The following is a 27,237-nucleotide window of genomic DNA, read 5'->3' as shown; positions in this document are numbered from 1 at the left end:
TTAGGAAGAGGAGTCATTTTTCATTGGTGGATGGCTGTCACACTGGTGCCAGAAAGGCGGCTCAATACCATTCTGTTTTGATGCTCCCTTACTCCAGATGGCAATAGCACAGTAGCGTCTGATTAAATTGCACAGTAACATGGTTTAAGACAGGGGCCAATAAAGGGCCATAATTAATAGCTGACAGCCTTTGTTTTTGCCACATATTCATCTTTTGATGCTGGATTTGTATTACGCTGTACATGGCGGGGGAAAAAAAGCATTATGCACACCAGATCCGGTTTGCCATGGCCTACATACTGTACGGACATGCTACTCCTTTGAGGTTTGCTCCTAAATTACATGATATAGCCTACATGGTGCACTTTTAGTTTGAAGTGATGGAGATGGCTGATATAGCTTTTAGCAAGGAGACAGTCATGTGGTTTTGAAATTGGAGCAAATTCTGGGTGGTTAACAGTGGGTATAGGCACAAAAGTGAAAGAACTGGGTCACTGTTAGCAAAATTGTCAATCCATATTACCTCCAAATGCAATTGTACTTAATTTGCAGTTTGACATAGACTTGCTCAGACTTCAAAGAGAACCCCAATTGGAATTAGTCCATTTACTGCATCGTGCCTGCATAGTTTGGAGTCTGTCCCATTACCTGCATCGGTCGTTGCTCAGTAGTTTAAAACTGTGTCTGATTTGTAAATTAATGCTGCTGAAAGTTTGTAATTATTCCTCCTGCCTTGTTAAATGTGATAGCGCCATAGCCTGCGGTTTGGGCCCAATTCCAAACAGTTACAGTATGGAGCGTCTAATAAGTTTGGAGCCAGTCCCATTGGACATTTGTATGCAGTTTGATGCTTTGGGGTTTTTGAGGGTTTTGTGTGCGTGTGTAGGGGTGTGCGCGTGTGTGAGAGAGAGGGTAAGAGAGTGAGGGAGTGTGTGTGTGCTTGCAGCTGTACACGGGTCACCCAAGGGGAGTTTGGTAAACTACTGCTACTTCTAATCCCCATTTTATAGGCGCACACACACACACACACACATTCTCACTCTCAAACACAAACTCACAGACTTGCAGACATACAAGCACTGACACACATTTATGCTTACACCCACATTTCTGCCTATGCAACACGCACACTTGAACACAAACACTGTTATGAAATGACTGACCTGCCATTCACCCTGAACATAATGTGCTTGCATTTTTTTCTTTCTCCCCCTCTCCTTCTCCCTCTCCTCTTTTCCCTGCCTCCTGTCTTCCACTCTCTCTCTCTCTCTCTTCCTGTGTCTTTTCTTGCTCAACCTTTTTATGCTCTCTCTCCCCCTCAGTCCTCCACCTCTTCCCCTCTCTCCATTCCATCGTCTCTTTCTCCTCATCCTTCATTACTCTCCTTCCCTGCAATCTCTCCATATTTTCAGTCAGTGATTGTGTGTGTGTGCGCACCTGTGCTTGTGTGCACTTGTTTTTTTGTGTTTTTGTTTACATAGCTGAAATAAATCAACGAAAAATTGCGAATCCACCACAAACACCGGTCGAAAAACAACACACACACCACTCTGAGCTGTCAACATCTCTCGCCCAATCAGAAACCCTGTGGCGCCAATTATATGGACCCTGATTGGCTGACACAGCAGGATGCAGCTTGACTGTGTGTGTGTGTGTGTGTATGAGTAAGTGGCAGTTTGATGATTCAGCAGGGTTCCCAACTTTCTAAAGGGAAGTCCCGAGTAAGAGAACAATTACCCAATCAGCACTCTGCATCCAGCACAGTAGGTCAATCAAATGCCAACAAGGGCTTTGAATGGCGATGATGCATGTATTGATTAGTCTTATACACACCCACCCACCCACACACACACACACACCAAACTTGTTCACTTCTTTTTTTCTTTTTCCTTCTGTCTTAAGTTTTTTTATGTCCTGTTTATTTTCTTTACAGCTCTCCCCATTCCTCCCTCTATCTCATGTCAAACCACACTGCAACACACAACAAAGAGCGTTTGTCCTAGACCTAGACACCGTCCTAGACACTAACAAAGCCAAACCAACTCCGGGCTGGAATGAGGCCGCAGGGGAAACTGGCTTCCTTGGAGTTTCTTCTAATTCTAATGTATTACAGTGCTGATACAGGCAAGGACGCTCCTCTGCCCGGCTGTCAAAGTTAGACGATATGTGATTTGCCGACTAAGAACAAGCCGGCTTTATCCTGACAGTCATCACCCACGCTGTGTTCTGCACCATGATTCAGCCCAACGTCTACAACCTATCGCACATGCTGTGAGTGGCTGTAATGCATACAAACGCCTGCGTATATGTGCAGACATAATGGTAGTATTTTTGGCTGCGTGTGGCGGTCATGTGACAGTGTGTAAATGTCCTCAAACCATGTTGATCCTCTGCAATGTTTGGATTTGAATCAGTAGATGTATTTAGCTCGTGTGTGCGAGTATGTGACTAATCGATGCGTTCCGCCGCCAGTCAGACTCTAACTATCTTATTTGTGTGTTTATCACACCTGTGTCAGATACTATTAGCAAACTTATTTTTCATTTTTACCCTCTTGCGTGCCAGTTGGGTGGGATTTGCCTCCTGCGACAACACACCGAGTGCCAGAATGCTTAGACAATCGCAGGAAAATATTATCTGCGGAAGATCAGTCAGTGCACCGGTGTGATTACCTGACACTATCTGAATTGTCTTGGCGCAGTAAACATTATCTGTCTGCTCCTCCAAGCAGATTAAAGCAAACATCCACTACATTTTACAGTATTATAGTATTTCTGATCAGAGTTGGGTGTGCAAGTATGCAATTTTCTGCCCTCTTTTCCTTCTCTACTTCGTTAAAAAGTCTGGAAAAAGTCTGAAAATAACAAGCCTTAAAAAGTATTGAAATATCGTAAATCCAGTCATTAGAGGCCTTCATTTTTCACCATGCAATGATGGACATCTTTGTCCACTGTTAGATGAATATAGAACAGATTTAGTAGTAAAATATGCAAAACATGTTCTTTTTTATGATTTAGGCTTCATTAAACACAGTTGGACTTTCTGTCCCTGAACATTTAATTTTCTGTTGTCCCTTTTCTTACACTGCCCATTTATAGCTTCAGAACTTTAATTAGCCATGTGCAGTCAGAAATAGGCCGGTTTTGCTAGCTGCGTTTCTTTATTTTGGTTTTTAAATCGGTCTTAAATTCAAATCCAGGTAGTCTTAAAAAGTCCTAAATTTGTCTTTCTCAAACCTGCAGATACCTTGACTTCTCTTTTCCTGCTATCCCTCTCTCCTCTCTCCCTCCTCCTCTTTTCTTCATGCCTCTTCTCGTCCCTCCTCTCCTCTTCTTTCTTGCTCTCGCCCCTCATTTCCCACTTGTGCCTCTCTTCTTCTCTCTAATCCTCCTCTCACAAAGCCCTTCTCTCGCCTGCTCATCTCTCTCTCTCTCTCTCTCCGTCTCTCCCTCTTTCCATCTCTGTTATACTTGTGTCTCCTCCACCCCCCCCCCCTCCCTCTGTCTCACCCGCCCCGTATCTGTCTCTCCCCATCCATCCCTCCGTCTGTCTCCAGCGGTTGCCGTGGTTACAGTTTGTTCTGCTCATCAGGCGCCTGCTGTGCCTAAACAGACTGTCAACAGTTTAATTACTCATCCTCTCATCCCTCCATCCTTCCTTACTTCTATCCTCCTCCATCGCTTGTTGCTTCCACCACAGACTGCCAGCCTTTCAATTAGTCATTCCTCCCTGACACTCCGTCTCTCTCCTTTCATCGGATTCCACCTCTATTCTCCATCCTTCCTTCCGTCGTTTTCACCCATCACCCCTCTACCTCGGCACTGTTGAATCACTCGTCTTTTTATACCACCTTTCGTGTTTTTTTTTTTATTTGTCCCCTCCCCTCACGCTGCCCCAGATCTTCAATTTTTGCCATCCCCTCATCCCTCCATCACTGCATACCTCTATCCCTTTCCTCCCTCCCTCCCCGCCCCTCCTTCCCACCGCGTTAGACTGCCAACAGTCCAATTACTCATCCTCTTAACATTCAGTCACATCAGGCTTTCATTCCTTTCATTCTTTCACCCATCCATTCATTCACTCATCCATCTCTCTCCATCCACCCATCCCTCTGCCGACACTTTATTAACATGTTTTTCTTCCTGTCATTGTTATCCCTTATCTATTCCCTTCTTTCCGCTCCCTCCATCATCCAGCCATCCACCTCCCTTCTACTCCCAAGTGTCATCGCTCGCCTTTTCATTCTTCATCACCCTATCCCTCTCCATCCTCTCTCCCTCCGTCAGTGTTTCTTCCTGTCATAAACAGTCAGTCTTTTAATTACTCGTCTGTTCATCGCTCTATCGTTCCATACCTCTCGACCTCTCTCATACTTCCAAACACCTTCTCTCTCGCTGCTAATCTGTCGTTCCCCCCATCGTTCTTGGTTTCCCTGTCCATCACCTACCAATCCATTCCTCCGCTGATGACATCGGCCCGTCGTCTCATCCTTTGATCCCCCCTGTCGTTCTTATACCTCTGTCTACCCCCCCTCCCACACACACACACACACACACACACACACACTTTATCAGGCCAGCCTTTCAGCTCTCTTTTCACTGTTTGACACCTATCCATCCATCTACACCAAGTGCCACTTTCCTGAGATCTGCCGTGTCTCACTTGTTTCAGGGTTTGAAAATCAGCCTGGCTTCTCCTGCTTCTCCTCCTTGATTGAAAATCTTCTGTCATCTTTTCACCTGTCTGTCTTCATCTGTTCATCTTAATTATCCTTCACCCCTCCCCTCCCCACCTATTCAACCCTTGCCGTCTCTTCATCGCTTGGTCACTCATCCTTTTGATCCCTACATCAGTTTGTCCTTGTCTCCTTCTCTTCCCCTGTCCTTTCTCTCTATCTTTCCATCTTTGTCCCTTTATTCCTTGATCCCCCATAGGGGTCCCATTATTTTCTCCTCCATTCATGTGCCTATTTTTTCTGTATTCCTCCCATTCATTGGCCTGTCTGTCCATGTTGGCCGGGTTTCTACGTTAACAGTGAGCATCCCATCTGTAGCCTACAGAATGACAGGCACCCTTTGTAACAGCAGGCTACGCAGAGCGTTAACAAGATAATTGAGAAAATAATTTTCTTTTATTCCATTTTCAGTCCATTTGAACCATGTGACACCTATTCTTAACAGACAATTGCTAGCATGAGAGTAAAGCCAATTATGCAATCATGATTAGGCTTAATAGGTGTCAAAAGACCTTTTTGTAACATTTAAAAAAAAGATTTAGTGATTATCTTTCATAATTAGTGGCTCCTTTGTTAAAAACAGAGCCAAAATAGCTGTAAAAGATCAACAGAGCGAGTAATAAGCTCTATCTAGGTGTTTCAAAAGCCTATTGTTCATAAAAATACTTTCACATGTGGCGTATTTTTCGTTAAGTTGAAACCTTGGTAAAACTTTGGTTCCAAAGCTCATTAATGTTCCTCGCAGGTGGTTGTTCCACCTTTCCTTAGCTTGTGCTACATAATTGGCTCCTACCTGGTACGTCCATTGTATGAAAAAAACCCACTGTGCGCCATATTTCCCTTGTACTTATATATCCAAATAGCTCATTACTGGTGTTACTGATCTTTTTACAGACCTTTTGGGGTCATGTAAGACTAATGTAGCCAATGATATATCTAGGAAGCAATATAATGATGGCTATCTGTCATTTCTAATTGTTCTCCACCCATCTATCCCTCTATTTATATCTCCTTCTGTAAATCACCATTGATTTATCATTTTAGCCTGAATATCTCATTTTTTAAACTTTCACATCATCTTTTTACTCTTCCCATCATTCTAGCCTTCTAAAAATCTCCTAATTCCTGTTTATCTCTCACTATCATTTTACTTATCGATCCTTTATTCTTTTATTTTCTTTTAAATCTCCCTCCACGACCCTCAGTCCTTTTTATTTCTCAATTTTTTGTTCTATACTATCGTCCTGCCCTCCTCTTTATCCCTCCATTCCTCTATCTGTCTGTCTCTATCCTTTTATGTCTCTCTTTTCTTCTATCCTTTGTCTATCCCTCCATTTATCCTGCCATAACCCCTTCATCAGTTCATCACTCTCTCTCCCAATCTTTTCTTCCATTTCTTTGTCATCCATCTCTGTGTCTCCTTGACTCCCTCTCTCTTGATGAAGTCCATTATCACTTGTTCTTCTCACTACTCCTCCTCTTCCTCCCATCCATTCATCTAACCTCTGTTGCACCTCAACCCTCCCTCTCACCTCCTCCTCCTCTCTCTCTCCTCCCTTTCTTCATCCTTCTCTCTCTCTTTCAGTCTCTCAGCATCTCTCTCTCCTCCCTTTACTTCTCTCTCGCATTTTCTCTCGGTCTCTATTTCTCTCTCTCTCATCACCCTCTTATCCTCCCATATATCCACTCAGTCAGTCTGATCTCCTGTGTCAGTGTGCCAACTGTGTGTGTGTGTGTGTGTGTGTGTGTGTGTGTGGGTGTGTGTGTGCATGCAGACACAGCTTATGTAAAAAGCCTCAAACGAAGGGGGTTAGAACTGTTCTGTGCTGCCGGTGCCACTGTCGCCACCATCACACACACATACACACACACCTAGGAAAACGCATAGACAGACACACACTCACACACACACATAGACAGACACACACACAGATGCACACGACACGCCAGGCGAGATTACATAAAGGCGAGGTGATGAAAGCCAAGCTGAGACGCACCTAGTGAGTAATCTGATACAGGACAGCTGGCTGATACACGCACACATGCATACACACACACACACACACACACACACACATACACACACACAGACTAGGATTCTCATGGTAGGGATATATAGTGCAAAATGAAGGGCGAGAGGTGCAGAGAAAGAATGGAATAGAGGGATGAGGAGAGAGAAACATGAGGCAAGCCTATAAATAAACTGTTGTCATGTGTGTCGTTGTGTAGGTCTGTGTGTGTGTGTGTGTTCCTGTCTGTGTGCACTCTTTGCCTTTTATGTTGTTGTTGTTATGGATGCACATCTGTTCATTATTTATAGACCTGTGTGTGTGTGTGTGTGTCAGAGAACATTGAGTTCCTAGTCCGGTGAGTGCTGGTGTTCACTGCGTTGATGTGCTCAGTGATTCAGCTCAAGAGAGCTAACCATGCGAATATGGATCCACCTTACTGTGCCAATATGCGCAATCATGCCACCGTGTGTCACTGTGTGTGTGTGTGTGTGTGTGTGTGTGTGTCAGAAATAGCATGGACGTTACCTTTTCCGTCTGTGTGACTCTATAGTCCGAATCAGCTCCACATGTTATCCAGGTGTGTGTGTGCGTTTGTGTGTGTGCGTTTGTGTGTGCCTGGCACAGCTCTCGCCCCAGGTGTTCCTCCTTGTGTGGGGGCCAGCAGGGGGTGTGTGTGTGTGTGTGTGTGCGCTCAAACGTATCCTACTCCCCTCCGCACACACACACCCACACACACATCAAAGAATGCGGATGTAGGTCAGTGTCAGAAACCAGGGAGTTGCAGAAATTCCAATCCCACAATATCCTCTTAGGGTTCTATAGATGAAGAAAACCTGGAAAATCCCGAATTACTCGCTCAATCCCGGCACAGTATTCCGAAATAGAGGACCTCAGCTTGAAAAAAAAATCCAAGGATCCACTCCGCTTCAAATCCTATTTCTGTCGCCTCGGTGTTATTTCCTCGTGGTTTTTGTTCCCCTCCGCGTTCCCTCTTTCTCGAGCAATTCCAGAAGCCGAGGGAGAATAAGCCAAAGAGAGAATCCCAAAGTGGCCGTCGTTCTTCACCTCCTCTCCTCTCCTCCTCCCTCCTCCGTCCCCCTCTCCCTCGCTCCCTCTCTCCTCCTTGTCCTCCCCCCGCTCATATGGCCCTATCGCTCCTTAATTTATTCGTCTGTCTCGGGTCTCTCTCCTCTCCTCTCTCTCTTCTCCTATCGCTTCATTCTCTCACGGCCTCACTCTTTCTCCCCTCTCTCTCTCTCTCTCTCATCCCTCACTTCTCAGAGTGATTTCCAGGGTGTGTCACAAGGCCTGTTGTACTCGGCTTTTTTTTTTTTTTGGTTTGTATTCTGGAATGGTCCGCCGTGTCCTGTGCTTGTTTTCCCACATAGAATTAGTCATTCATTGATGACCTTGGAGCAGAAAAGGAGTGGTTTGGGAGAAAGCTGGAAGGATGGAGGGATGGCTAGAAACCTGCAAAAAGAGGAGAAAAACCGAGAGGTTGAACTGAATGAACTGCATGTGTTTGTGTGCATGTATGTGTTTGTGTGTGTACATGCTCTAAAACAACATACACACATATTTTCGATTGAGTCCATTATCACTTTTTCTCTCCCTCCTCCTCCATCCTTCCCTCCCTCCCTCCCTCTATCCGTCTGACCTTCTACCTCTCCAACCCATCCCTCTCTTTATGCCACCTCCTCTCTCTTTCTATCATTCGGTCTTCGCATATGTCCTCTTTAAATATCTCTCTCTCTTTCTTTCTTTCTCTCTCTCTCTCTCTCTCTCTCTCTCTCTCCCTCCCCCTCCCTCGCGCTCTCTCACCTGTCTGTCAAAGTGAATCAATAGTTCTGAGACCCTCTTAACGCCTCTCAGCAGGCTGCATCGGCTTGTTCTTGCGCACAGACACACGCACACACACACACACGGTCGCGCAGTGCGTTTACGCATGCTTGCACACACGCACATCAACACTACCACACACACATCCATTAAGTAGTCATGCAGTGATACTCTCTTGCAAGCACACACAGCATCTGTCTCTCTCTCTCGCTCTCTCTCTCTCTCTCTCACAATCACACACACACACACACGCACACACACGCAGCCCGATGAAACAACTGAGCTATTGATCAGTGTCATGAATGTCAGACAGTTCGTAAGTCCCGCCCTCCCTCCTCTGTGGCCCGTCAATCAAACTCCGAAAGCCAACACCTTTAAGAAGACAATCTCATTAACCGGCCCTAAAGCTGCACTCTCACTCTGTGTGTGTGTGTGTGTGTGTGTGTGTGTGTGTGTGTGTTTCTTTGTGAGTGTGCCTTAGAGTGTGTATCTGTGCGTTAGCGCGCCAGCCATATATATGCAGCATCTCTGCTTAATTTTCAACATTACATTTCATTTTTGTGCATAAAATTGAAAATCCTTGATTCTATTTTTCTTTTTCTCCCTCTCTCTGTCCGCTCCTCCTTCTATTCTCTTCACATTTCTACTTCAAAAGCATAATGCTGCTATTTTGCATCCTTTTATGCATTTTTAAGTCTTTTTAATCTCTCTTCCTTTCTCTCTGTTTCTTTCATCCTTTATCTAACCCTTTTTTTTCTTTTCTTTTGCCCTTCGCCAGATGAAAAGATGGAATCACTAACCTTGTTTTCCGGATCGTTCCGCCGCGACTCCGGGACCCGTCACATCTCTCTCTCTCTCTCCGTCTGCCCGGCTCTCTCTCTATCTCAGCTCCGCGGAAAAACACCCATCCCTCTCGCTTGCACTCTCTCTCTCTCTCTCTCTCTCTCTCTCTCTCTCTCTCTCTCTCTCTCTCTACCCGTCGGTCGTTCCCTCGCTCGGTCTCAGCAGCTGCAGCGCTCTCTCTGCCTCTTCACCGAGGGCACACTCGCTCGTCCGCGCTCATCCCCCTTCTCTCTCTCACTCTCTCTCTCACTCTCTCTCTCTCTCTCGCTCTCTCGCCTCCTCTGTCGCTCTCCGTCGGGCCGTAGGCTGATTGAATTTTAAGTCATGTTAATCCCGCAGAACAGGTACTGAATGAACGAGGGGACACGACAAAAAAGAAGGGAGAGAGTGAAAATAATGGGGGAAAAGCCAGCTTGTATTTTTAGAAATCCCTCCCTCCTTAAGGGAGGTTTTCTCATTTGTTTTTTTTTCCCTCTCTGGCTCTCTCTTTCGATCTTGTTTTTTCTTTCAGTTGTCCTGCCCCCACTCGGTCACTAGTCCTCCTCATTTATCCGTTTGTCTGCATCTTTATCCTCTCGCTTTTTTTTCTTTTTCTTTTTTTTTTTTTTTGTCCTTGTTTTTTGGTTTCCTTTTCCCGGTCTGGCGGAGAGAGTGTGTGTGTGATTCCCGAGGAGAGAAAAGGAGTGTGATCTGTCTCTAGCAGCGCCAAGCATCAGACTGAGAGAGAGAGAGAGAGAGAGATAGAGAGGGAGGGGGAGTGGGGGGGGAGAGAGGGAGGATGGAGTGGAAGAAAAGGAGGGAGAGAGGGAGGAGGGGAGAGGGAGGAGGGGAGAGGATAGGGAGTGAGGAGGAAGAGGGGTGGTTGAAGAGGAGGACAGAGAGAGAGAGAGGAGGAAGGGCAGGATGAGGAGAAAGAGGGGAGGAAGAGAGAGAGGAGGGAGGGGGAGGAGGAGACAGGAGGATGAGGAGAAAGAGAGGAGGAGGAGGACAGAGTGGAAGGAAGAGAGAGGAGGAGGACAGGAGGAAGAGGGGGAGAGGAGGAAGATGGTAAGAAGAGACGAGGAGAGAGAGGAGGAGGATGAGAAGAGGGGAGGGGGAAGAGGCAGAGAGGAGGAAGACTGGGAGAAGGGATGAGGAGGAGGATGAGAAGAGGGGAGGAGAAAGACAGGAGGAAGAGAGAGAGAGGAGGAAGACAGGAGGAAGAGATGAGGAGAGAGAGAGAGGAGGAAGGGGGTGGAAGAGAGACAGAGGAGGAAGAGGGGTGGATGAGGAGAGAAGAAGAAGACAGGGAGGGGAGGAGAGAGAGGAAGACAGGAGTAAGGGAGAGAGGAGGAAGACGGGGAGAGGAGAGAGGAGGAAAAGGGGAGGAGGAGAGAGAGGAAGACAGGAGTAAGAGCGAGAGGAGGAAGACAGGAGAGAGGAGGAAAAAGAGAGGAGGAAGAGGGGAGGAGAAAGACAGGGAAAAGAGGGAGACAGGAGGAAGAGAGGAGGAAAGAGAGAGGAGGAAGGGGGTGGAAGAGAGAGAGGAGGAAGAGGGGAGGAGGAGGTAAGGAAAAGAGGGAGTGGGCCGGTACGGTCAAAGGGAAGGGAAGCTCACAGAACCTCAAGCAACACTTGACCAGACCAAGATGAGAGAGAGAGAGAGAGAGAGAGAGAGAGCAGAGGAGGATGATTAAGAGAGAGAGTGAGCGCACGAGTGGCGACGTGCGAGAGAGAGAGGTAAAGGGAGAGATAGCGAGAAAGGGCCGAGGAATCTCTAGGGGCGTAAGGGAGATAAGTGGGGGGGAGAGGGCCGAGCGAGGGATGGGACGAGGGCTGGATGGAGTGATAGCGCAGCGATAGGAACAAGTGTCGCCCATACGACTTCAAATGGTGGCCGAGTGCTTGATTCCCCCGTCGCGCCAATTGCTGCTAGAAATAGCCATTTAATGGAAACCGTCTGAGGGTGTGTGTGTGTCAGTGTGTGTGTGTGTGCGCCATTACCAAAGCAGAACGTGTAATGCCGGAGATATCGGGTGTTGGAATTAAATGGTTCCCAACACACACGAATGCGCGTCAACACCGACTCTCCACACACACACTCACTCGCCCATAGAGATGAAACATCGGAGAAAAGGGGGAATGAGAGACGGTTGCAGAAAAAAAGATGGCAGGGATGGAGATTTGGCTGATGTTACGGATGAATTGCTCTTTCACTTCCCTCAATTTCCATGCGGGGCTCAATTTTTGTCCCTCGTTCTCTCCTCTATCCCTCTCCATCTTTTCTAAATAGTTCTCAATCTGTCTCTTCGTCAAATGCCTCTCTACCTGTTTACGTCTATCTACCTTTTCGCGGCCTCATCCCACTCCGTCTTTACCCGCCTGCACTCCTTTTTCCCCCGTGCTTCTCCCTTTCTCTCTTGGATTTACCTCTCTCCCTCTTTTTTTTCTCGCTCTCCAGTTTTGTTTTTCTACTGTGGGCTAGTGTATTTTTAACCTGGTAAGGCAGACCTCCCTTAAAGCAAGGTCTAGCAAGGGGGAGTTTGATAGATTATTTCACCCAATCGTATCCCACTTACAGCTTTTGGCTTTATGGCTCGATGGTTCACAATTAATCAAACCAGTAGCGGCTGGCACCCAGTCCACTCATCAGAGGGAGTGACCTTGCCGAATGAGATCAACAAACATGACCTGCTGTCAGCTGATTGATGAAGCGGGTTCACCAATCAGGAAAAACAAACCTCCTCATTACTGACGGAGGGGTTGCTAACATTTACATTTAAGACTGCCATTTAGCTGCCGCTCCTATTCAGAGCGACTCACACTGAGCGCACCAGCAGAATGAGCTTAAATTCATCTATCACCAAAATTACAAGCAAACGAAAAACAGGAGCGCAAAGGTCAGCGCCTTGGTGTCCTTACATTCCTGTGACTGCTGCTTTTACGTGATCGATCTGCAAAGTGCGATGGGGAAAAAAGCTCTTTTCTCCTTAGGATAAGACCTATGCAGAGAGATGGACTGGAGCTTTTTTAGTTCATTCTGAGTAACGGTGTGCTTAATCGGAAAGAGGGCAGACCAAATTGGCCCACGAAGTCAAACAAGGTGCAGGGGAGTCGGCCTACTGACCCAGGGTTAAAGGAACCCATCGACTTTTTTGCAAATTGGTTCATTGATCAGCATACCATTGTTGTTGACTACTGGAAATTGTCTCACCTCTGTGTCCAGTATTTCTCTGGCCCATGGTGCAGGTGTTACAGATGGCATTTGTTAAGTGGATGGTATGAGCTGCTTTTGCATCATCTTAAAAGCACACCATGCAGCGCCCTGACTGCTAAACACACAGCTGAACCTGCTAGTAGTCTTTCAAGTCACACAAGTTTGTTGATCAAAGAGATAATTTTCCTAAAAGAAAAAAGATGTAATTTTTTTAATATTTATGTGGTTGGATTATCCAGGCCTGAGGGATCCAGCTGGATGGAGCCTGGAGGAAGGAATTACACTGTATAGGTGTAATCAGCTGTGTTTGCTTTGTATGAGCCAGCTGTTCCTCTTCCTCTCAGTGTGTACGCCATTGACATGTGGTCGACAAGATGCAGAACATCTCTTACATCACTTGTGTTCACCTATTTTCCTGAGTTGGCGGTGTGGGGGAAGGTATTTAAACTTCAGTGAGTTTACACAGTGGGATCACTTGGTACCAAGTTACACACGCGGTTTAATATGGTCTAGCTTTAGCATGCCAGCAAGCAAAGTGCTGAATATCAATGAAACCATCAATATATATGATTTAGTGTACATTCTGTTAGCTATTATCTATATACACTATTTTCTATATGTTCTGTTTATTACCACTGTACTGTGCAGGAGTTGTTGTTGTTAGTGTTGACAGTGGAAATGCTAAAAACATTTCCTGGCCACATATTAAAGACTAGAAGCGGGCGTCTAACTGAGGCTCACCATGGGAGTCCACTAGCAACAGGCAGGCAGACAGAAAAGCACAAAAACCACAGGAGGGCAGCTGGAAACCTGTTGACAACAAAAGATTGAACCAAGACCACAAATGAGGAATGTGCCCTTCCCAGCAGCAAGGATGTATATTGTTGTGTGTTTCAGAGAGTGACAGAGAGAGAGAGAGACAGAGAGAGAGAGAGACATTTGAATACATGGTTGAGTACTTTGAGGCATTTTTTTTTTTTTCTGTTAAAGCTGAAAACTTCTCATTAAAGAACCTTGAGTCAAAGCCTCTCTCTCACTTTCTCTTTCTCTCTCGCGGCTGGCATGTCATTAGGTGAGGACACTCGTGTGTGTGTGTGTGTGTGTGTGTGTGTGTGTGTGTGTATGTGGATAAATGAGTCACTGTGAGTTTGTGAGACACAGGCTAAATATAGGCAACATTGATTCAACTTGCACACAAACACACATGCACACAGTTAGCGCCTGGACTCGCACACATGCCACACACACACAATCACTAATGTGTCAAGCGCTTGCACACATTGCCCGAGTATCCATTCACTCACACACACATATGCGCACACACGGAACACAGTGCTTCACACACATGAGCATGGTTAGGTCCTGGGGAGGCACGTGTCTAACATACACAATTACACACAATCTATTTGCAAGCAACAACACACAAGTGCATACACCCACTCCCACACGCAGCATGGTTGAACATAGGAACACACACACTCAGCTCACAGAGTTTGGCATGCACGCATGAATGCACAGTTGACACACAAACACACCATAATAACACACAAATCAGGACATGGCCAGCACACCCTGCAGTTAGTCACACACCTCCCACAAGGCTAGATGAAGCATGTGCATGCATGTGCCTACACACACACACACACACTCGTTCAGCTGTGATGTCAGGAGTAAGTGGTGTGGAGGTTTAGATCGAAGGGCGGACCCCCTCCATTTGTCTCAATCTGAGGATAATGAGAGACAAGGACACGCACACACACACACACACACATGGCCGCCACACAACTCCACCTTCTAATTTTGCTCTCAGATTCATTTGTATGTCATCATGCTTGTATTTATTTCCCCTGCATTAGTAATACCGGCTCCAAATGACTTCCCGGTTACTGCTGGCACATCATTTTAGCAACCATGCAGCGCTCAGTGGACTCGCAGAAATACATGTTAGGCCTCATTTGCGACATTGCTGGAAGTGTTAACCATTGACAAATACACTCAGACTTAAAAGCACACGGCGAAAATGACTTTGGAGATATTCTGGAAAGGGAAAAAAATCTAACATGCATGCCAAATGTTTCTAAGGGTGAGTTGCTGTAATGCTCGAGGTGCTGCTGCAATTTACAGTGGAAATGGCTTTGCTGGCACACGGTGAAAGAACTAATAAAACTTTCTTTGGAAGCATGTGACTGTATGGATTTACACAGAAATGCAATGAGCTACTAGGAAGAAAGACTGCTTTCACATGGAAACACAAAGTCGGGAGGTGTAAGAGAAAAGATAGCATATGAGATTTTGATTGTTGATTGTTTCCCCTGGCGTAAGCTGTCTTTCCTTGGCATCAGTTCTGTGTTACCAATACAGGGATGCTCTGCCTGTGTGTGTGTGTGTGTGTGTGTGTGTGTGTGTGTGTTTGAGAGAGAGAAAGAGAGAACATGCAGGCAGCCAGGCATTAACAGTGACTGTGTGTAAATTGCTGCTGCCAGCCAGCCATTTCAGCACCACGGACAGCAGCACACAATGGACTGTCTATGACTTGTATCATGAAAACAGCACACAATCACACACACACACACACACTGCACTGCGCCATGCAAGCTTCACGCAGTCTTTCAAAACAGGAGTCGGCCACTGATCGATGAGTTTTAAAATCAAATGAGAAAACCTATAAACACTGTCATCTGTTGTGACTGTTGGCTGTCAAAACCAAGCAAATACATAATATTTAGACAATTACAGTAAATTCTGTAAACAAGGCAGTTGTTACTCATGTGATGTTCAGGACTCACCTAGTCCCTCAAAATAGGACTGCGGATCTTTTGAAATTAAAGGCACTCTGCTGAGCTGTAGATGGTGCATCCTCCTAAGATGCATGTTTTTTTTGGGAGGGATTAAGTTGGGTCTTGTTCGTTGAGTCAGCATTTCTATTCTGGTAAGCTTTGTGAATAGGAGTCCAGATCACTTCACTGAATACTTATTAGTACGGAAACACCAATGTATCACCTTTAAACTGCTGATACAAAACTTAAAGTATCGGCCGAGTGCCCATCTGGTCTATTACATGAACAATATACTGTAGTCTTAGACCATTAGTATAAGGGTCATTGGACATTGGCGATTGAAGTATCCATTTCTTCCAGAGCTCTAATGTCTTATATTGCACAGTATGTGGGAAAAGGCAGAGCGTCGAGCTGCTTTGCTTTGATCTCTTACATGTTACATGTGACTCACTGAATCCTGTTCTGGTCACCCTTCCTTTTACAGTCACCCTAACTACTAGGTATTTACCAGGTAATTGCTAGGTATATGCTAGATGTTTGCCTTGGAATGGAGAAGGAAAATAAACACATGGAGGAATATGGGAGTAATTCCATGGTAACAAACAACACAGCTAAGTTAATAAATAAATATTTTCCAAGTGAGTGAAAACAGCTAATTTATAGGAGCATTGCCTTAAGAAAGAATACAGTAAAATGTAATGTAATAAATGTAAAGTCTGTGCTTACAGGATTGTTGAACAGATAATAATGGAGAAGGTGTTTCTAAAAAAAAAAAAAAAAAGTGTAGCCTAAATTCCTAGGAATTATGCCGTCAAATGTATGTATGAAGTATTTACACCAGCTGTTATCACTTAGTTACTTACTATTCTTACCATGTATTTACCAGTTAGATACCTAGTACTTACGAAGAATGTGAAATGAAGGGTTACCCTGATTTAATGATTTTATATTCCTAACTTATTTTAGCCTGATATATCTTTCTGAAAACATATTTTGACTTAGTTTACAACAACATATTTGTTAGCAACAATATTGACTCAGTGTATGTTATTAAAGAACATGTGTTAATAAAGAATACTGTCAACCAAAACTAGACATACAAATGTTTTAAAAACGACATAATTTTTAAGAGTGCGGTACTCGGGCACTCAATGTAGAATAATATATAGATAATATATACAATAGATACGATACAGTGGGTAGTTACTATGGGAGTTGCAATTGAAGCTCAGAGCTTCATGTTAGCAACTGGAGATTTCACGTTAGATATCTCCCAACACAATGGTTTGTGCTTTGTTTTGTGATTTTTTTTGTTTAGTTACTTTGTAATACTCTGCCTTTTTTGTCTACTGTACCTTTAGGGGGTTATATCCTTTTGGTCGGTTGGTCTTTTTTTCCACCTGAATTGATTTTTTTTTTACTGCTCCTCAGACTATTTGAACCACATAAACAGTGGCCAGTGGCCTCATACATAAAACTAGACTGCTCCTGCATGTTGCTCTTTACAGAAATACCATAGCCTCAGGATTCTGTTAAACTATGACTCAACACCCAAAACAAGTCACAGGCACCGTTAGGATAGCGAGTTGAAGTAATTTGATTTCAGAAAACGGTAAGTAATCTGATAATAAACTAGTAATAGGAACATTGGATTACCTAGAAACATGTTAGAGGCAAAAACACATTTGATTATAGGAAGAAATGTATGCTTCATCTAGTTTTGTGTATCTTGTAATAGTGGTTGATCATGATTGTAGGTGATAGTTAAATAAATATCCTAGCATGATTCAAATTAGTCTATAAATGGGAACAATTTATCCATTCAACTTTCTCATTGTCTAGATTTTACAAGCAATCTATGGTAATTCCCAACATAATTCATAGTAATCAATCATTGTATTGCTTAGATGGAATCAATCAATCAATCTTGACAGTTTATGGCAGTGATGGTGATTTGTCACAGGGGATTAGTAATTTGTAATGGATTATATTTTGGTCGTATCTTTCCCAACCCTCGGTCTTCACACTGTGAGGTCCCACAGCCTCAGATTATGAATTTCACGTTTCCTTCCTGGGCTGAAAAAAATGCTCAGAGGCTTTACTTTAATCTATTTCAGCACCCTATCAGTTTATTCATTACAAATAGAGTCACACTGGTGAGTTAACATTCGTGGCATATTGATGAAACCCGCCGCTGAGCTGGATGCAGAGGAGACTTGAAGATGTAAATTAACCCTAAAACAGAATTTACATGTTATGATCTTGCTGACAGGTCAACAAATATCCATGGACATGAGCAACAGGCTCCCAAGCTAAGAAGCAGACAGCCACGGTTTCAACATGTGATACCATCAAAACGCCTCAAGCTTTTGCAGTGACAGTAAATTGGCAGCTGGATTTGTGGGCTCAATATGATTCAGGACTTCCATCCAAACAGTTGGGAATCAGAAAATTCCCTATCCCACTAACCATCAGTTACACATCATTAGAATTTGTCTTTCCATGACATGAAGAAAGTCTCGGCTCTCTTTGCTTCTAGCTTCGGGAGATGCTTGTCCGAGTTTAAAGAATCAGAAATGACAAAGCAAGGTCACAGGCGTAGCGGGCTTTCTGTTTTTATAGTGGAATACCCCTTTAAACTGTAACTCAGGACCGACTTGGGCTACAGTCCTACTTCTGGTGGGGCCCCCACGTGATAAGGGTAGCAATATGGTTTATTGAGCCGGGGTCCCAGTGCGAGACTGTGAATTCCTAATGTGGTCCCCAGGCTGTAAAAGGTCGAAGATCCCCTGCTGCTTTATGCTATTTCAAAACTCTCTGGTGGAGCCTTAGCTCAGCGGTTTGTCGTTTTGGGAGGGAGTTGTTGATGTTCGCAAATATTTTTATTTCGTTTTAATACGGAGTGTTCATTTCTGAAATTCACACACACACAGTCTCTGTACACTAGATGCTGATCTCTGACCTCTCCCATAACTCCCTGCCCACAGTCTGGTCACCTTTTGACCCTATTCATATTTGTGGAAAACAGTTGGCTGTCATGTTCACCTTCTCTTCTGAGTCTGCAGTTTGTTAAAGTGGAAGCGGTGCAGATGACGTGTCCGGGTAAAAGCAAACTACTCCATCAGTGTTGCATCAATATTCAGTGGTCATATCTATCACTACCGTATCAATAACGTGAATTCTGGATGAATGGCTGCCTTCACTGTGTTTGCCCACTCTGCAGCATTTAAGTTCAGGATTCATAAACCTAAAGGTCTTTGTGCTTACCACTAACACCAACTCCCAAACAGTATATGACCAACAGACTTTACGGGCTAATGTGGAGTACAGCAGTGCATGAGTCGTTCAATGTGTCGCAGGCCGACTGCTTAGGGATTTCCAAAATGGCAAAAGTAGCAATCTGTTTTAATAAGCATAGGTCCCAGCGTCCCCAAAAGAGTTTAAGAAGTCTTGCTTTTAGCTAGTTCAGCACCCCTATGAGTTGATGCCGACTGAGTCGCATTGTTGTCGCAAAAACACATCACATATCAGTTATGGGCTCCGGGTGAACGTATTTGGGATTTCCCCAGGTGTTAAAGCAAAGTTCCACCCTCTGATACTCTTACACAGTTATGTGTCATCAATCTTGATGCTCAAGGCATTCCAGGAGTTATTCTGTGATGAAGTGTTGTAATTTACCTTTTTGTTGTGCCCGCTTTCCCTCAACCTTCCATGTCTGCATCTGCTTCAGTTGGTAATTTCCTTCATTTCCCAGAAAGACTTCTGACAACCACCAGAGAGCGGGCCTGAGCCTGTTGCATTCAGCTGGGACTTCTGTGTAGGTGGAGAGAGCGATAGCGATAGTAAGGGGCAAGAGAGCAAGTTTTTCCACTCGAGAAAAAGAGTGGGTCGTGTGCCTTACATGTCTTGCGGCTGCATTGCATTCTGGTCTATTGAGGCTACTGTCTGCCTCTTCGATGGATTTCTCCCTGTATGAGTGTTGGACATCGGTGCAAAATGGTGAGTGTAGAAAGAAAACCTTGCCTTAATACTGCTGTACATGGTGTAAAGCAGATGGCTGCCAGGCAATTTCAGGACCTCGGACAGCGCCCTGTGTGCCCATAGCAAACCACTGGTGTTGAGGAGCTGTTTCTACACAGAAATGTACTGAAATACTGCACATTCTTAAGAACATCTTCCTATTGTTGTGATGGATACCCTTTTGCCCAGCAAAACAGTATGCATCTCAACTTAAAAATCCCTCTTCCCATTTCCTCCTGTTCTGCATTTCCCCTTTGTGACTGCAGTGTATTAGACTGGCGAAGTTAATAAGGGATCATAGCTTTCACCTGGATTTAGCTGGACAGTCTATTTCATGCAAAGTGCGCACACAAAAGCAATCAAACAAAAATGCTATCCTAGAAAGAGACAATCTTTGTCACAGTATATCATTTTGTCAGAATTTCCATTCATATTTTGTCAGGGTTTTTCCAATTCTTTCGACACCGCGAGCTTCTTTCCGATTGAAATGGCTCTGGCTACAGTTTGCCTGATGAACTTAGAAGTTAAATTGCTCTGAAAATTGCTCTACCGTGACACAGTGATAGGAGTTATTGCTGGAAAGATCACCATACAACTTTAGATTTCAGGGGGAAAAAGCCCCCGCAGCGAGACGGGGTGTCCAACACTGATTTCAGATCAGATTTTTAGATGTAGCCATGAAATACTCATGTGCGAATCTATTATCTCTGTAAAAGTTTAGGTTGTGAGATGCAGAGTGTGTGAGAGTGAGACTGCAGATGAGAGACTGCTGTTGATTCTGCTTTGGCAGAAAGTTCACTTTTAGAGTGTATTTTAATGACCGTAAAGGCCACTGGAATTGAAAGGAGGGAGGGGGGGTAAACATTATTAGTATTATTATTATTAGAGAGTTACCTTAAGAGAGACGGCAAGAGGCAAGAAATAAAGAGAAAATTAGATGATGATGAAGGTGAGCGGAGAAGTTGGAGGGAGAGAGGGAGGGGAAAGAGCGGTGTGCAGGTGGGATGAGGTCACAGTTGTTTACATGTCACATCAACACAGAATGAGCTTTCAACTCATCAGGGCTGACGCCTTGACCCACTCACTCTTTATCATAACATGGACACACACACACACACACACACAGGGATGCGGTCACACAAATGCACACAGATAAGGATGCAAACACAATGGTGCGGACACACACACAACACACACACACACACACACAGACTGGCCTCCTGGCCTTCTAAACAAACCAATCAGTGGACTGAGGCAAAGTCATTAACAGCCAACTGAGAACAACACAAGCCAATTCACCTCACCAGTATGACTCACTGTTTACATGTGTGTGTGTGTGTGTGTGTGTGTGTGTGTGTGTGTGTGTGCTTGCACGTCACAATCTGGATCTTTCAGCAGTTCATGTGTGTTTGGTGGTGTTATATGTGGGGGTTGGGGGGCAAAACAGTTGGACACAATTGCATTTGTGGGCGTATCATGCTTTTTTTTTGGTTTGTTTGCCTTGGGTGAGAGTTTGTGTGTGTTTTTTTGCGGTTGGCCTGCTTATCATTGTGTGCTTGTCCATGTGTATTGCCTGGGTTTCTCAGAGTGTAGCATTGTCAGTATTTACTCTCGAGTCTGTGCGTGTTTGCTTGTTGATACCTTTGAGTCTGTCAAAGCGAGGGTGATGTGTGTTTGTGTGTGTGTTTATTTTGGGTATGTCTTGTCTGCTTGAGTAAATTTGTAGCTAAGAGAAGTGTGAGTGTCCCCCTACATGTCTATGTGTGCGTGCAACTGTGTGTATATTCACTCCTGGGGTTGTGTGTGTGTGTTGATCTTGTTTTATGTGTCCGGGCCAGTGGTTAAGGCGTGACGGATGGGGATAGGGGAGACAGAGGAGGAGAGGAGAGAAAAGACGAATGACCTGACAGCTCCCCTATTCAACTCCTAATCACTGAGGGAGCGCCGAGGCTGTGTGTGACAGAGAGAGCCAGTGTTTGTGTTCGCGGGAGACGGAGCTTGTGCCTTTTGTGTGCAGCGCCGAGCATCGTTTGAAAATTTTCAAAAACTGTACTTTGAATTCCATACGGATACAAATTATTTTTAGATGCGTTGCGTCAGTGAAAAGTAATTTCAACCCTGTTTTTCATTACTTGCTTCCAGAAATGAACATGTTCCAAATATTTCCTTTGAAAATGTTTCAAAGTAAATGTTTTTTTGGGTTTTTTTTAAATACCCAACATCATAGCTAATACAGTATCTTTTGAAAAATAATTAAGTCGGTATGCCTAATGTTCATGGAACAAATTGTACTGCCGGTATAGTTCACCTTCACATGTGTCAAGGAGGTTTGGCCCCATAACACAGGTCAAGCCCCCCAAGCAGAGTAGAGCTGGACCCAGGTCTTCACCCTGATCTTGATGAGGATCTTTATGTGGGGTCGGCACTTTCACATCAACAGTCATGGGTTTCTTGGGTCATAAGTCCGGTGTCAAAGGGGCATAAGATGGAGCTGAGGATGCTTGGGAATACACCCAGGTCAAAAAAATGTTCTAGGTCTCCCTTGTCTTCCAGCACCTCAGGTTGTTCTTCACAGTAATAGCTGCAGGAGTAGAGGATTAGAGGATCACGTGGCAGAAAGTGTTGGAGGCTAGACCAGTGTCGACAGAAGTGGCTGAGGTGACTTCAGGCTTGAATTATCATATGAAATATAACTACATTAGCTCTCTCACAGCGCTGAAGTGGTGAAACTGAATTTGAAGGAATGTATCACTCCAAGACTAAGACCCCATTTAAGCCTGGTATTAATATGTAATCTGCATCTGGATATCGTTCCTGAATAAGGAAAACACACATTAATGCAAGGTGTAAATGCACACGGTACACATTACGATCAGAATGTGATCGGATCTGCCACATGACTTTCGTATTACGATCGGATCGCAGCCGGCGTCAGCCAGGTGTAAACGCAATCGCACAGTGCGTTCGAATTAGTGAGGAAGCTTTCCGCCCACGGAGTACAAACACAAAAACAACTTGTTGTTTCAGTTGTCTCCTACTAGAGAGTCGCAGAAGACGAGCCCTTCCATGGCAAAAAAACACAACTAAGTTCAGGCTGGGCAGAAACACCTGCCATGTTTGTTTTTGTTGCCTCCTCCCCACCTACACACCTGCTTTGCATAGTGCGTGTGAAAAATGAGATCCAGTCACAATGCAGACAACAAGAACACATGAAAATACCAGGTGATTGGATTTTTCTTTATCTGGATAGTATATCCAGATCACATTTTAATACCAGGTATTAAACATTGCAACATGGCACTCTTTCTGAAGGAAGTGGTAGCAAGAAATAATGTTGGCCTGTTAGTATGTGTTACTGTTCATTGCTGATGAATACTGAATACCTCTGGCCATTGCTGGCTGTGGACTCCAATATTCCATCACATTTATTGAAGTGTAACTCCATTTTTTACCCCCTACTCTTTGAGCAGTGGAGAGTCATTTGCAGGGTATGCACTGGTCCTTAAAATGTCTAGAAAAGTCTTAACATAAATAATCTAAATTTAAGGCCTTAAAAGGTATTAAAATATCTTATTTTATTATTATTTACACTGCATGTCCAGTCTTTGATTAATCCTGAACAGGGTTAGTAGTGCAATATGTAAACGTGTTTGTAGTTTCAGAACTTCTATTTAGCTGTTTAATTGGAAATGGGCTGATCTTGCTTGTTTTTTTTTCTTTATTTTGATTTAATTTCCAGGTAGCATTAAAAAGGTCTTTAAAAAGTCTTACATTTGTCTCTCTGAAACCTGCGGATACCCTGTGTTCAGAGTCAAAGTGTTCTGAGGCGGTGTTTTGTGGAGTTTGCTTGTGTCTGCAGTCTAGCCAACAGCCTGCCGTGTCGATATTGTACCTCACAATGTTGCTTTGGCAATCACCAGTAAAGCTGATTGCAACAACAGCGATAGCGACTGGCTGTGAGCGGAGTGGCAATAAAACGGACTTCTCTGATGATACACTGAGGTCTGTGGGAGTTAAAGTAGTGGCAGTCAGCACCAAGTGCCTGTCATTTTTTTGGCGACAAAAAGTATGCAGTTCAAAAAACGGCAGTGCATATTGACACCCAGTCCCCTGTGTGTGTGTGTGTGTGTGTGTGTGTGTATGTGTTATGTGAAAGAAAGCCTATATGTGTGAACATTAATTCACGTTTAGGCATGTTTACTTTCTCACAAAAAGTAATACTCAAAGGTGTGTGTATGTGTTTGTTTGCAATCTGCATACCATATGGGAACAGAAGCCACAAGCATTTCTGGCAAGGAAGTGTGTGTGTGTGGTCTTTGCTATCTACTTAGCTTTGGGATCCATAGCCAAAAAGTAGTTACAGGGCATCCAAATCAGGAAAGTACCTCTGTCGAGTGTGTGTGTGGTATCACCAAGAGTGAGATGAAGGAAGAGCAGATAAATACAGAAAAGAGACTGAAGGGTGGAGAGGGAGAAGTGTGTGTGTGTGTGTGTGTGTGTGTTCACGCCCTTTTAGAGTGTGTGTCACATCATTAGGGGACAGATGGAGAAAGAGTGAAGTGTGTGTGTGTGTGTGTGTGTGTGTGTGTGTGTTGTAGCCACAGGCATACAGAGCAGCCTGATAATGAACACATTGATCTGGTACAGCAGAAAGGAAAAGGACAAACCTCCTCAAACCTTAATGATGTCTCTCTCTCTCCCTCTCTCTCTATTATTTCTGCTATCTTTTATTAATGACGTCTGTTCCTGTCATTCTTTCTCTCATTCCCTGTCTCTTCTCTCTCTCTCCACTTTTCTCTTTTATTTCTGCCCTTATTTACACACATAAATGATAAAACACAGAAAGAAGAGGGAAAATTACAAATATGAGCAGGTGAGCTATTGGGGAAAAAAAACCTCCCAGGACGCCTATTAAAAAATCTGTCCTCCAACGAAACAAAACAAACAAATCAGAATGACGAACAAAGAACACAGCTACGTCAAATTTTTATTGTAATGTCTTATTCTCACTCTTTCATTCTCCCATATGTTTTATTCCTCTTTGTTTTGCTGCTGTCCTTCAACTGCCCTCCTTTGAATCCATGCTGTATGTTTTGTTTTTTTGTTTTCTTGGGTTGACTTTACCCTATGTCAGTGTATGGGAGGTTACTTCATGTAAGCAATCCAAATAAAAGCATATGGCTTTGAAAATATGTTGTAGTAAGCATCAACTCATCTTGTTTAATTTCACAAAAATCCATTCAGTATTATTTGCATGAATGACAAAATTAGTTACAGAACTACACTACCCAGCAGGCTTTTAGCTAGTTGGAATGTTCCATCTCCTGCAAAGGGAACAAGCTACGGTAGCTAGCTAGCTGAGACTACTGTGAAAAAATGTCGGCAGTTACTATCTTGAGCCTGAACTCATATATCAGCAAAGTCCTAAATTGCATCTGAAGAGGTGAAACCCTTGCTAGCAACAGTTGGTACATTCTTGGTAAAGTCTTTTCTGTAAGTTTCTATGCCCTAAAATAACAAACGTGTAATCATCTAAAAGCATGCTACGTAGTGAGCCAAGAGGTGAATCTCAACACCATCCGTTGCTTTGTTTAGATGTAGAAGACATACAATATGCGGTCAGTGGAAAATCATGTTAGCCACTTAGCTAGTCAGCCACAGCAAGGCCTACACTTCTGCTTTGGCTCCCTATAGACTGGCTGTTTACCTCACAGTGTCTGTAGAGTAACAGCACTTACAGTCGTGTTAATTCCCCACCATAACCATGACTGTTGGCAGATTTACACAAACTGCATTGCCTCAAAATGTCGCCATGGCCTATTTGACTAACTTAATTCACATTGCAAAAAGGCTGCTGATTTTCCTCCGGGGGAAATGTGTTCCAGGCATCTCTCCTAAACAAGGTATTCTTGTGCTGTGCAGAATCCCTGGCCTACAAGTCACGTTGTATGTTCCAAGAAAATCCTTTTTTATCTCACTGAAAAAATCCAAAGCATTAGCATCCCATTCCTCTCACAAATACACTTTTAAATTATTTTTTAGCATATAAATAGAGTAGAAGAAGCTGTCCACAGGTAGCTGAATTCCTATTGCAATTACAGTATTCAGCAAAAATCACATTTTTTTATTTATTTTTTTGGTCCACACCATATAGCACTAGCCTTGGCAGTGTTGAACCATCATGTGAATCCCTCTCCGCTTCTTTCTTCTCCTCTCCAGCTCTCTGGTCCCTGTTGCAAAGTGCTGAGCATGCAGTGTCATTTTGTGTGTGCATGTGTTTGTAACTCCACCTTAGAAAATTAAATCCTCCCTACTCTCAGGGCTGTTGGTGTGAATGACCCTGTCAGTCTCTCTCTCTCTCTCTCTCTCTCTCTGGATGTGAATCTCCTTTGACTCTCAACAGAAATCTTTGCTTTTGTCTCTGTTCTTCCCTCCCACTCTCCTCTCTCTCTCTTCTCTCTACTCTTACTGTAAGTCATTCAAGTATCGGCTGAATGCCTTAGATCTGTCTCTCTCTCTCTCTCTCTCTCCCCCTCCCTCTAAGGCCTCTGTCTCAATTCTCAGGTCTAATTTTGGCTTTATTGGCATGACCAACATCCACTTACATCGCCTGAGCACACTAACATTGATCTCTTTGCTAGTTCTCCCTCTCTCCCAGTGCTAGTAATAAGGGGTGTGTGTGTTTTGTTTATTGCTTGACCCGCTTCTTCCAATTAACGGGATCCCTGAATGTTGAGTGATTCTGCTGTGCCACTTATTTCAAGTCACTCTGGGTTAGAGTGTCAGCTAAATGCCTAAATTGTGGTTGTAAATTCTGACCGTCTGCATATGTGTGTGTGTGTGTGTGTGTGTGTCAATTGGACTCATATAAACACTGGCAGTGTTGTTTTTAACACTTTAAGAGTTAAATTAACGCTGACAGTTTTGCTGTGATGGATGTGCAATATGTTATGTTTGTGTGTGTATAAGGGCATTTGCATTCGTATGCCGGTGTGTGTGTGTGAGGGAGAGAGACAGATCTATCAATAGACCCTAGTGAGGGGAATGTTAAATTTTTGGGCTCAGAGAGCTGTTTCATACCCAAAACCCAGGGGGTCCTCGGGGACCCTGTTTCTCTCTTGGTGTTGTGCTGTGTGTGTGTGTGTGTGTGTGTGTGTGTGAGGATGGGCATAAAAGTGGTGCTTGGATGCTGGGTTACGAGTGGCCGGGGTTTGCTTTTTAAATGCTGTTTATGAAGCCAGCATATTGGACCCTATGCAAAATCCTCCGTAAACGGTAAATTTGACGCTTTTTCTCAAACTTGGAGAAATAATCTGCTGTATTTTTATTTTTATTATACTTTCTTTTTCGTACTTTTCACACAATATCCTCTCCCTCGCTCTCTCCCCTCCCTCGGGGGACGTTAAACAGTGATAAACACATCTAAAGCGGCTCCAAGAATATTATTAACATATCCTTCTCTCGCCCAAACCACCCATCTAGTCCTCACACTCTCCCTTTATGTCTCTCTGTCTACGAATGTCTCTCTCCCCTTCTCTCTTTCTATCCCCACCCCTCCTGCTCCTCCCCCACCTCCCTCACTGCTCTTCAGTTCAGAGTATTCTTCTTACATTGCCAAGGCAGGCATACAAGAGCAACAGAACCATCAACAGAGCAAATAATGAAATTACCTTGAACAACTGCATCTCTCTCCTTTTTCCCTTCTCTCTCATTCATTCTGTCTTCCTCAATTCAGAAAGCTTAATTGCCGTGATAATACTTGTCTAAGACAAACATACAACAACAACAAAACAGAAAAGGAATGTAATTACTTTC

At 44.1% G+C, this 27,237-nt stretch overlaps 1 protein-coding gene across 1 annotated transcript in view; it reads left to right on the top strand.

Annotated features, from left to right (window-relative positions):
- The window catches only part of LOC139917252 (pyruvate carboxylase, mitochondrial-like), a 281,612-nt gene that overhangs the window by 193,273 nt on the left and 61,102 nt on the right, over window positions 1–27,237 (top strand). The gene's annotated exons all lie outside the window — the stretch shown is intronic.

This window comes from Centroberyx gerrardi, chromosome 23 (genome assembly GCF_048128805.1).
Source record: "Centroberyx gerrardi isolate f3 chromosome 23, fCenGer3.hap1.cur.20231027, whole genome shotgun sequence".
NCBI classification, from domain to species: domain Eukaryota; kingdom Metazoa; phylum Chordata; class Actinopteri; order Beryciformes; family Berycidae; genus Centroberyx; species Centroberyx gerrardi.
The sequence above is the reverse complement of the archived record's forward strand: the minus strand, read 5'-3'. Positions and strand labels throughout refer to the sequence as shown.